The 12,989-nt window shown below is 37.6% G+C and overlaps 1 long non-coding RNA gene across 1 annotated transcript; it reads right to left on the bottom strand.

The window, feature by feature from the left end:
* Positions 1 to 1,587: 1,587 nt before the first annotated feature.
* Positions 1,588 to 12,453, bottom strand: LOC309659744. The gene is made up of 2 exons (XR_014262934.1): positions 10,421 to 12,453; positions 1,588 to 7,277 (listed from the first exon to the last, which is right to left on the bottom strand). It is a non-coding gene; the product is annotated as an uncharacterized lncRNA (long non-coding RNA).
* Positions 12,454 to 12,989: the final 536 nt, after the last annotated feature.

Raw genomic sequence — 12,989 nt, 5'->3', positions numbered from 1 at the left:
AATAAACCCTGGAAGCAGCCAATGAAAAGACAAATGTCAACCTCAGAAAACTGTCATCCCATTCAGTATACTTAGTAACCTTCTATAAATAAAGTTAGTTGGTAAAAATAAGTCAAATATCTTCCAAATTTCCTGTGTAAGAGCTAATAGAAGTTCAATTATCATTTCCTGTGCTTGTCTTAAATGGAGTTTGATTAGGATATCAATCAGTAGAATCATATTGGATTTATTTTTTGAGTGATGAAACTCAAACTAGAGTAAGGTACTTTTAAATATAAAGGCAATAGAATTTATTATTTTACATTCTTTAGTTGAAGTGGACTTTTACAGTAATTTAGATATGGTTATAGTTTACAATGATGAAATCAATATATACACTATCATTCTCCTTCAAATTATAATATCTTCTTTCCTGAGTGTAGAAAAATTCAATGTCATCAAAATTTGAAAATATATCTGAAGGCTTTAACTGCTAGTTGTAGCTAAATAAACATTTCTATCTTTATTATTTTAGCAACTTTTATGATAGAACCAGTTTGTTTGAACAACTTTTATGATTGAACCAGTTTATATGTAATAACAATAAAACAACCACTGACAGTTTTTGGCTCCCTCTAAAAAAATCGATGGTCACAACGTGAATATTATCCATTTTAGACTTGTCTGTGAGTGTTCTGCTAGATAAATAAATTCAAATCATGATCATTGAATTTTCCTGCTCTTTCTCTAAAAGAGACTTTACATAAATAAATGAACAGTTTTCACTAGCTATGGCTTCCTACTAATACTAAAATTGGATTTCCATTCTTGTCCCGGAAGTTTTCAGTAACTTTTCTCAAGGACTTATAGTGGAACTTGCCACACGCCCTGTCATCTGCCCACTCTTGCTATTCACTAGCTTTAAAAAAAAAAGCTGCTTGGGGAACTCTAATTACAAACTTCCAAAGAAAGCAACTATGCTGGTTTCATACTAGATATCTCGGGAAATAGAAAAGAAATTGGACTATAGGCTAAATATTGAAAACATTTTATTGTAGGCAGATGTCCTAGTTTTAAAATATAATCCTCGAAATCTTTGGCACTCCTCGCACTGAATTGTGGGGAGTTCTGTGTCCTGTCCCGTCCCCTTGAATCTGGGCTCCGAGACTGCTTTAGCAGTGGAGGACAGTGGGGGTCACGCTGGACCAGTGTCCAAGCCCTGGCTTTAGGAAACTGGTACTTCTTCTTTTTTTTTTTTTTAACATCGTTATTGGAGTATAATTGCTTTACAATGGTGTGTTAGTTTCTGCTTTATAACAAAGTGAATCAGTTATACATATACATAAGTCCCCATATCCCCTCTCTCTTGCGTCTCCCTCCCTCCCACCCTCCCTATCCCACCCCTCTAGGTGGTCACAAAGCACTGAGCAGATCTCCCTGTGCTATGCAGCTGCTTCCCACTATCTATTTTACATTTGGTAGTGTATATACGTCCATGCCACTCTCTCACTTTGTCCCAGCTTACCCTTCCCCCTCCCCATATCCTCAAGTCCATTCTCTAGTAGGTCTGTGTCTTTATTCCCGTCTTGCCCCTAGGTTCTTCATGACTATTTATTTATTTATTTATTTATTTATTAAGATTCCATATATATGTGTTAGCATGCGGTATTTGTTTAGGAAACTGGTACTTCTACTTCCCATCTCTTCGGACACTCACCTCTGGAACCCTGAGGTACCATGTAAGAAATCTGAGCCTGCCTGCTGTGAAAAAAAATGACCACAAGGAGAGGTGTACGTGCTCTGTCTGAGCCTAGCCGAGGTCCCCGCTGACAGCCAGCGTCAACCATCAGCCCTGTGAGTGAAGGAGCCTTGGAGATGATTCCAGCTAAGGCCCCAGGCATAGTGGAGTAGATCTTCCACTACCATGTGCCTTTTGCAGATTCCTAAAGCATAAATTTAGCAAGTCTAATAAATGGTTGTTTTAAGCTTCTAAATTGTGGGGCAGTATGTTACACACAGGGATAAGTAACTGAAACAGAAAGTGTGCCTAAAACATATCTTCCTCAGTATCTAAGTCACAGCCCAGCAATGACAGTGGTTAAGTTTCAGAGAGGGCTGGGCTAGCTAGGGTGGGATGAATTTTGAAAATAACCTTAGGCATTCCAAATATGCCCCCGACCCAGAGGTATATTTATCCCTAAGCCCCAATTGCAATTGCAAATTGATCTATTAATAATGTAGTTCTCCTTATAAGTTCAGATGCTTAGCTTTTTGTGAAATCTATTTGGATGTTGTGCTGTGAGGGCTACTTCCATCAGGCCTGGTATTGGCCTGAGCTGTTTTATAGGCGATATCACTTCATGACACTGATCCTTAGCCAGTACATGAAACAGGCCTGATTAGTAGTATTGGTTTATAACCGTGGTTCCGAGACAAGTTTTGGGGCAGTTTGTACCAGCTTGTCAGTACGTATAGTTTATTGATAACAACAATATTTGTAGTTTGCACCTGGTTTTGGTGCCTGTGGGCTTGCTATCTGGGCTGGTTATACAGCAATGATGTGCCTGCCTGACCAGTGGAGTGTTAGAAGCCCCAACTGGGATTCCATTTCGGGGTCCTGTTTCCAAGGTGTTCTATACCCACGTCAGAGGTTCCTGATTTAATAAAGAAGGGGCATCCAGGAGGGCCCTGCAGAGGGAGGACAATTGGAGTCCACAGTGAGCCTCTTTGGACCCCTTGCTGTGAGGCAATCTTGGGTTTTGATACATATCCTTACTTTAATACGCATGCTATATTTTTATTCTTTTCCTGCGTTAAAGTGTAGATCGGTAAACGTTGTAGTTGAGCCCTGTGATTTTTCTTAGTGTCTTCTTTAGTTTTCTTCAGTGTCTCATTGCCACTGTTAGTGTGGATGATGTAAGCATACTTTTGTGCTGGTTTGAGAACACACTCACACATACATGTGCACATCATTAGCCTCTTATCTGGCTAAATAATTCCTTTTCTTACTCCATTTTATGGTAAGTTCTGCTCTTTCCTATCCTTGAAATACAGCATGGTTTTGACTAGGACCAAGGGTTAAAAAGGCTAATGTCAAGATGAAATATCAAAGTACATTTCTGAAGTGGAAAAGATACATTTGCATTTAATATACTGCAACACTGTATACTAATAGGGTAATCTCACTAACCCATTTTTGGAAATGACTTTTTAGTGACAAAGTCAAAGAACATATTTCTGGAAACTAAAAGAGGTATATTGGTGTTCTACCAGTGTTCCCCCACCACTAGGCAGTTCTCCAGTGAATTTCTCCATAGACATAGTCTTTCTATAGTCATTAAAATAGTGCCAAAGAACTAAAACATATGAGGTGGTGCACTAATATTTCACTAATTCTTTTTCTGGGTAACATTCTTCATCACTTTGAACTTAGACATAGTCATATAATTTGTTTTCTCCAATGAAATAACATCTTAAGTGATATAAGTCACTTCTGTATAGAAGTAATAGAGGGGGCACCATTGTCCAAGTTTCCTCTGAAGATAATAGGAGTGCATGACAGAGAGGAATATCTTTAGGTCTGGCTTCCTGAGTAACTGTAGTGGGCAGTAGTCCCTAAGTGACTGTGCTAGACATAAAATGTGAGCAAGAAATAAAATTTTGTATGTTAAGCCACTGACAGGGTTTGTTACTGCAGCATAACCTAGCCTATCCTAGCTAATATAGGGTATTCCAATCTTAAATCTACCTTCTGGTATCTACTGAACTTCTGGGATATTCTGCCTTATATAATTCTAGGAGAGATGATTTGTTGAATGATTCCTCCATAAAAGTTCCTCTTCAAAAATTTTTTAAAAATGTTTCCTTTTTTATTCATGGATTTCAAACAACATCTCTGCAAATTGTATTTCAGTTGTTTTTTATATTGTGTATCCAGGAAAAATTCTTCCCTGAAACTGGTGGGTTGAATTCTAACGGTAAAATGGAATATATATTCCTTCAAGGAGCCATTTATTTCTTGATTTTCCTGCAAAGATGTGGTAGCTATGCTTTCAATCAATGCCCTACTTCAGTGGTTACTGGTTACACCCATTTTTGCACAATTACAAGAGGAACACAAGCAACAATAATTTTGAAATTCATTACAATGCCAAGGTTTATATGCTCTCATTAAGCATTAATTGGTAGTTTGATGGCTATTGCTATTTTTAACACCATTAGTTCATAGCAATATAATTAGTAACGCTAAGTACAGGAACCACATTAATAGCATTACTAATTGTAAATCTGGAGATAGAAACACAACATGACTGGTTAATTTCCAGGCAATATCTCATGATAATTAGCTGTAGGACATTTGTGCTGAACTAGAAAGGTAAATAATTTAAATTTTTTCTACATTTTTTTGTGGTTTGCAATACTACTACCAACCTTTAATGCATGAATCTCATTCCACCTTCTGATGTTAATGTTTTTTCCTTTTGAATTCCCTTTTGACGTTTGCTAAATAATGATTCATTTGTCTCTCACAAGAAAAATGTAGTCATGTGTTGAACAAATTTTATTGCTCCATACCCAAGTTGCAAAAAGTAATATATTAAATGACTTACTACTTCTATTATATTGCAATTGGTTTCCAATGTTTAGTACAAAACCTCTTAATAGTCTTTGCTGTGTGCCCTCTCTTTCCTCATTTCTCTAGCAGTAAACTGGCCAACTTTATAAGTCTAGTGTGAAGTTTCATGATAGTAGAGTTAAGGGGGAAATGTTCTATGGCTACAATAACTAAATTAAAAATAACAGTAACTTGATATTCTGTACCTACATTCACGCTGTTTAACGTGTACTGATTCCTTCTGTAGTCACATTTTCTGAGCTTTAACAGTTTATAGTACCTACAACACTGGAGAACCTATTCTTTAATTATCCTTTTATGAGCTTGCTAAAGGACAGGGTTTAGAAAGAGATTCTCTATTTTTTTCTTTTCATTTTCTTTTCAGAATTTTGATGGAATACGTGTGAGGAGATTGGGAACAATCAGACACTGATATAGTCAAAAATATTTGAGTCATTGTTAAGAAATCATAAAGTAGACAATTTAATTTTGCATTAATTTTATCAAAATTATTTTTCAGTTAAGGTATGAGGCTCTTCAGAAACAATATTGCTAACATGCCATTTCAGGTATGTCTTTGTGTTTTGTTTTTGGCTTTTCGAATGAACTAGATTACATTTGGAAACACTGGTTTTCCTCTCTTGCCTTGGTTTTCCTTATTCTTTTCACATCTGAGAGTCGCCATGTGTATCTTGCTGCTTCATTAGTAATGGGGGCAACAGCCAAAATGATTATTTCAGCATGTTGAAACTGTGAATGTCAGTAGATTCTATGATTTATGATTGGTTAAAATCAGTAAAAGTAAGTGGATCACTTAGTGAATTATTGTAAAATGTTAATATAAATCCAAATGCTTTTTACACAATAAAAGCAAGAGTGAAAAACACGCATGGTTGGTGAAATCCCTCGTGGAGTTTATTTCCCATATTGGCATTTGAGGATTTTGTGGGAGTAGTAGCTTTGTTATTCTCTTTCTTGAGCTTTCAACTCTTAACTGAATGTGCTTTAACCTGTCAAAATGTGCAATGCTATTATTTAGTTGTAATTAGTTAATGATTATGTTGTTTCTTTTGGCAGGGAGTGCCTTAACTGATGAAACAATCTTCTACTCGCTTTAAAAATATACATATATAAACAATAGAGAAGAAAGCACTGGGAAGGCCCATGATGATTATTTTCCGTCACATTAGCACATTAAGGTGCAGTGAGTTTAAAGAAGTGGCATGAATAAGCTGCTACAGTGTACTCTTGGTAATATTGACTTTTATGGGCAATTTAATTTTAAGTCTACAATATAGGATTTAACACAGTTCTGCTTTTCCAGAGATGGAGTATGAAGGTGATCCTTGTTCAGTGAAACACCACAAGAAAATAAATTATTTCATCCTTCTGGTGATGGTTAAGTTTCGTAGAAATAATACTACCAGTTGCTTTACTTTCATCAGGTAATTCTTTTTCAAGTGAAAGGTGATAATTAATTAGCTGCAGTTAATTATTGCTGGAAAACATTGTGTGGCAGAGTGGAAGAGGAGCGTTTCAACTTACTGATAAAATTATTAAGATGCTTTTCCCCCATCTCGTGAAAAAATTAGAGGCTGGAAGTTTAAGACATTTATAACATTATCAAATTTATTTTACTTTTGTTTCTGCAACTTGGGAACTGACAGAGGGTGGCTTTTCTTTTTCCTTGCATGTTTCATGCGGATCTGGAAATCCAAGGCAGGTAGCAGAACAGGTGATGGCTTATAGTGGAGAGCGTGTACTCCAAGGGCTACAATTTTCATGCCATCTGCCCCAGAGCGCATAAGCTTCCAGAAAGCCTGAGGTTTTCAGGATAATATACGGTCAGTCTGGAAAAGAAAAATTAAATACATGTGTGAATCTGTTGTGGGAACAAGGCACATGTGTAATAAAGGCAATTTTTATGTGACTTGAGAAGCATTGGACCGTGAAATGATAGAAAATTTAGCATTTTAACAGCCATGCACTATCTGAAGCAGATGCATACAAGGAAAGCTACAGCCTCAGAGTGATGCCCTGGCAAACGCTGAGAAGGCAGTATTTTATTGTTCCAGACCTTTATTTATCTACCAGCAGATGTCCCTATAAGGCAGTAATATCTTACAGTTAGAACAGCTGATTATGAAAATCAGAAACTGAACCACTCATCGTATTTCCAAAGATTAATGGGATTAAATCCACCGTGTACTTTAAAATGTTTCCAGAGATAGATAAAATGCAGTGTAGTACAAAAGTAAATTTAGTGTACTTCTGAAAACCACATGGAAAAAAATTCCTCCTTAAAAAAATTCTAGGAGTCCCTGATGACCTTTATCAGCACTAAAACCTCTTTCTAAAATAAAATAAAATTTTTGGTTGTGTCTGTGTTATCAGTTATACTTTAATATTCATTGAATGAGGAAAATACTCAAGGTCCAAAAGCTACTCAGAATTCAGTAAAATGTTTAATTGAAGTTGCATTTATAACTGGGAATAGTCTCTTCGTACACTTGAAAAACAACAGAAAACATATGTATATATATAATAATGTATATAATATGTTATACGTATTACTCAACTTTCAGCCAATTCCAGATAGATGTAAGGAGTCTGGTAGTAACTCAGGCTGTCATGAAGTAACAGTTTCTTCTATTCCAACTTTTCATTCTTTCGTGACATGATACTTCTTTGTGAACAGAAAACAGCATAGAGAAAAATTGTTGCAAAGAAATACAACTGGCTTACAAAGTGATTTCTTTGTTGATAAAACATACTAAAACACAAAATCAGTATCAATGCTGATTAACATTTCTATTTTTAGAATTAACAGGTACATTTGTTTTTCTCTCCTTAAGAGAGGCAAATGCTATCGAGACCAAAGAGGTGACCTCAACGCCATGAAAAATTATGGATTTTGAAACTAGACAAACTCAAACTTCTAAATATCTTTGCCACTTTCTAGCAGTGTGAGTCAGGACAAGTTATTCAACCTCTAGCCTATACTTTCTTGTTTGAGAATAGCATTAGAAATCTCATGGAATCAGTGCAAACATTAAGTAAGACCGTTTATGAACATGCTGGTATATTATAGGAATTCAATATATGCTAGCACCCCTCCTTCATATTCCACAGTCAGTTCTTTTACATTTTAGGATCTCGGTGAATATTATCAGTCCATTTACTTTTCAGGAGAAGGTGCCATTACTTCCCATCGTGGGCATTAGATAAAGGATCATGGTTATGGAAGAGGCAACATAGGTGTTGGACCTAGAAGGATTTTTATCAAGTTAAAGAAAATTTTCAAAAATTATTTTCAAATAGTAGAAGTATTCAGAGACTTAAAAATAAGAATTATAACAGGCAGTGCATCTTCTGTTGCTGATATTCTCGATCTCCATGGAATTCCTAAACCATAGACTTTCTCTCTAGCGATGTGCCAGGTCAGTATTGCAAGTCCAGGACCTACCTGATGCATGCTCAGGGACAGCCCATTACTCTCAATGATAAGTAATTTAAAATATTATCCTTATATAAAATGTAATAGAAAGCCAACTTCATATGTATTTTTAAGAGAAAATACAAGTCTTAAAATGAAAGTCCTGCTGGCGTACACTTGCTCTCTCCTTCTGCCATTATGGGCACTTTGGTGGAAACATTTTTAAAAACACACCTCACTGAGTCACATGAGGAGACGAAGCCCTTTGAATGATCATTCTCACTAGAATATTAGAAAAGGAGATTTTTATTTTCGGTTAAGCTTAGAAATAAAAATTTCACTGTGCAGAACTTATTACTATATTTCTCATGCAGCTGTTACTACAGATTTACATATTTCTCTTCATGTCTGAAGAAGCTTTCCAGAAAGCCAAACATTCACAAATTTATCCTCCATAAACCACATGTATGCAAAATAACACAGATTCAGGGATCTCTATCTCTATCTATCATCTATCTATCTATCTATCTCTCTCTCTCTCTCTCTCTCTCTCTCTCTCTCTCTCTCTCTATATATATATATATATATATATTTATCTATCATCTATCTATCTACAGACTACCACATTCACTTACATGTTAGGACACATGGTTCTATATAAAGAAAACATGGTTAAAAAAAAGCAAAATAGTGAAGAGTAGAAAATCGTGGGAGAAACATTTAAAAATATACAAATAGACAAAAAAGTGAAGAGAAGAGATAACAGTGCACAAAGAAAAAAAACTGCATTAATTCCATGCCTCCTTTAAAACAGATTTGAAGGAGCTGACAAAATTATATATAACACATACACAAAAAGTACGAAATATGTGACTGAGAAAATGAGGGAAAGGGCACAAAAGGATGGAAAAAATAAAATGAAGCCAGAAGTAAGGTGAATATAGAAAACGCATACCACAAAATTCTATACACGTTATATCAATCAAATGAAAATTTTATCCCGAGCTTCCTGGTAGACAATGAAAAGAGGGATACATTCATCTCTTTGTTCATTTACTTATTCAACAAATATCTGAGTATCTCCTATACTCCAAGCATTATTCTAGGGGCTGAGGATAGGCCAGTGAACAAAACAGAACATTCTCCCATTCAGTGGAAGGAGACAGGCAATAAAAGAAGTAAACTACAGAGTATTCTAGATTTGGAAAGTGCTGTAAGGGAAAGTAAAGCAAGGAAGAGAAATAGGGTGTTGTGTGGGGAGTGGGAGTCCTTTTCATTCTAAAATAGGGTAGCCTCACCGAGAAAGTGGTAGTTGAGGCAAGACCCCCAGAAGGCGAAAGTCAGCCTTAGGTGTCAAGCCTGTAGCTCTCTGAAGGAGCAAAGTTAACACGTGGGAGTGTGCCTGGCATGCTTTCCTGGTAGTGAAAGAAAGAGGGGTTTCTGAAACTGAAGGAAGTGTGAGTCAGTGGCCACACTCCTCACGATAATTCTTCTTTGATACAATCACAAGTTTCTTGGGTGGTGTTCTTAAGCTGTTTTCCATCATGTTTTGTGGGCTTAACATTAGGGAGCGGCTCAGTGAGGTTAGGTCCAGAACCCCAGAAACGATGCTGTTCAGGGACCATGAACAGAAGCCAACCAGTCTTGGGCTAAGATGGGTAGTCTTAGCCCAAGAGGTAATTTAGCTCACCTGGAAAAGAAGGGCCTAACCTAGTGTCAGGGATCCACACACCCTGATTTGTACATGTATACAATTGTGTGTACTCTTCTAAAGTTCCTAGTTTTCAGCAGATTCTCAGAGGGCTCCATGACTGAGAAAGGATTAATAAGCACAGGTCTAGACAGATAGAACTATATATCCTACAGGCAATCTCTCTTACAACTGTTTTGCTTCTTTTTAATCACTATTGCATTTTTTAGGAGAAGTGGATGGCTATTAACACAAACAGAACGTAACACTGTAAGTGATAAATAAGATGATAAACGAGGAAAAGGGAGGAAGAAGCAAAAAAAGATTTGTGTCGAGGAAAAGGGAGGAAGAAGCAAAAAAAGATTTGTGTAAGACAGAAAGAAGGGTAAGAAAGAAATAAGAAAACATTCACAAAGTCTCTGTACCTGACACTTCCATCTCATAGTTTGCACTGTATCTTTTAGAAATTAAACCAGTCTTTACAAGCGGTTTATCGTTAACAGCACAAACAGAATGAGTTATTAACTCTGAGCTATTTAGGTGACATGAGAGAAATGAATTCCGGCCATCAGTCAGTAGATGCTGGAGCAGCCTGCCAGGAGGGCTATGGGTCTCCTAGTAAGACGGCCATTTAAAAGAGGACAGAGCCCCATCACTCTGGGACCATTTTCATAGCCTTCCCCCTCTCCCTTGCCCTCACCTCTCTCCTATCCTCACCACGGTGAAGGGATGGAAAAGAATAAATCACCTTTGCAGTCTCCTTCCACCCTGAGATTTGAAGATTCCTTGCATTCCTCTACGCCTCAAAAGGCGTAGATATTTAGTCAACACTCTTCTTTTTTTTTCAGGGACTCCTCAGCCTTTCAGGCATTACTAAACATATAATTAAGGAATGCTTTAAAGCTTAAGCAGGCTCAGTTTTGAACACACCCCCGTTCCATTTGAAATGCAAAATAGAAATGCTAATGAGGATTTCCTTGTCTGTTACCATTTCCCAAACCGAGAAATGCTAGATCTCAAATATCTGCAGATTATCTCTTCACATAGGTAATGAGAAACACTGGATGTTCTATCCTTAAGGTAATTACAGGCCCCGCATTTTCACAGCAAAGTTAGATTTACAGTGAGGTGGTGATAACTGAGCCAAGCCTCATCTATAGGGCAGATGGAATGATCCAGATCTATTCTTGGAGGAGTGTTCCTCTGACCTCTGCCACTACCCCTAACATATCCTGAGCCTTTCCTCCAAAAGTGAACAGTTTTCTTAGACATACGATTGGAGAGCAGGAAAGAGCAGTCTTGTGTCATAGAATGGGCCCTAGAAGGTAGCAAATTTCCCAAGGAGGTAAATGGTTTTGTGATTTCATTTTTAACTGCTCACTCAATGCGTCCACCTTGATGCCCACAGGAACCTCAGAGTCTCTATTCCCCAACCAAAAGTGTCCATCTTCTCTGTTTTCTATTGTATCTCCCTTTTCCCAGCTACTCAGGATCAAAACCTCAGTATAGCTCGAGGTTTCCTTTCTCACTCTTCCCCCATTTCCAATCACTTGGTTTCTTTCACTTACACGATATTATTTTCGAGGTGTGCTTCACCAGATGTCTGCTTTTGTTCATGTCCTCATCTCTTCAGGCTTTGAATTTTGTAACTGATCTCTCAGACAGTCTCTTCCCCTCTTGTGCTTCTTATCAATTTAATTTTCTTGAAGTATTGCTTTGATCAAAACCCATCACTGGTATTCCTCCATCCAGGAGGTAGAGCTTAATTCTCCCTTCCTCTCCCACCCCGCCAATCACCCCCCCACACACAACTAACTACCCAACCCCTTACTGGATTTAACGACTCATTTCTAAAGAGCAGAGGATGGAAATGGAAAAATAGTAACTTTACAGTGGAGAGTGGAGTGATCTAGCAGACACTGCCTTAACCAAATGCTTTGAATGTCAGGATAGGTGCAGGGTGGTTGGAGGGTAACAGGAGGAAAAATCAGAAACTTCCTTTAAAACATTAAGGAGGTTGGGTGGAAAACATCCCAGTCTGATCTCAACTAATCCCAGGTCTCTACAAAATGACTGGGTATTTTTGCCTGTAATGTGTTCTCAGGAAATTTCACCAAACAAATAAATAAAACAAGCCTGCGTTGCCATTCCTGAAAATCTCTAGTCTATTACAATGAGGAGAGCCCCTGATTAAAAATAGTCTGGGTGATAAATCACAGAAGGTTGCATTAATCAAGGCAGCCAAAAGCTGATAAGTGCAATTATGGGTTTGTCACCCTCGGGAAATATCTTGATCAAGGCTCCTCAAACCCAGTACAAACCCTCAAATTTTTGCCCAAAGATGGCTGTACCTAATTTGGGGACTTAGCACATCTTATCCTTAGGGTATTGAAGGCCTTCTGGCAGGGCCTTATCCAATATCCAGAGTAATGAAACCTTATTCTAGTGAGATCTATTAATGGCGTAATGATGGAATACCTCTACCACCAAGTGGCAGCAGTCTTCACACATCACAAGTGAAAAGAAACAAAACCAAAAACCAAACTTGAGTCCTGTCCTCTCCTATGCCTATGTGCTATAGAACTTTACATAAGTGGATGAGGGCAGACTAGTTGTATCTCACCATTCAGGGAGATGTCTGTGATTTTTGGATGATTTTTTTAATGCTATAAAACTAGAATTTTTAAAGCAATATCATCACAATTCAAAAAAGTATAAACAAATATATTTAAGACCAAAATGTAAATAATTAAGCCATCACTGTTGAATGTTATTTTTTTTTTTTTTTTAATTTATTTATTTATTTATTTTTGGCTGTGTTGGGTCTTCGTTTCTGTGCGAGGGCTTTCTCTAGTTGTGGCAAGCGGGGGCCACTCTTCATCGCGGTGCGCAGGCCTCTCACCGTCACGGCCTCTCTTGTTGTGGAGCAGAGGCTCCAGACGCACAGGCTCAGCAATCGTGGCTCACGGGCCCAGCCGCTCCGCAGCACGTGGGATCCTCCCAGACCAGAGCTCGAACCCGTGTGCCCTGCACTGGCAGGCGGACTCTCAACCACTGCGCCACCAGGGAAGCCCTGAATGTTATTTTTAAATTATGCATTTTTCACTGATAATTGCTATCAGTTATTAGCTATGATGTTGTCATCATAAAAATATTTTCTTATTGTTCCTATCTCCACAAAATGAGAGGAATCTGTGTGAGTGCTCAGATAGTCAGAACTCCTGAATTCTGATACTAGTCATCTAATTTCATTTCAAGGGCTACGTCAG

The sequence above is a fragment of the Balaenoptera physalus genome (assembly GCF_965194825.1).
Source record: "Balaenoptera physalus genome assembly, chromosome: 4".
Classification (NCBI taxonomy): domain Eukaryota; kingdom Metazoa; phylum Chordata; class Mammalia; order Artiodactyla; family Balaenopteridae; genus Balaenoptera; species Balaenoptera physalus.
This window is presented reverse-complemented; position numbering and strand designations above follow the sequence as displayed.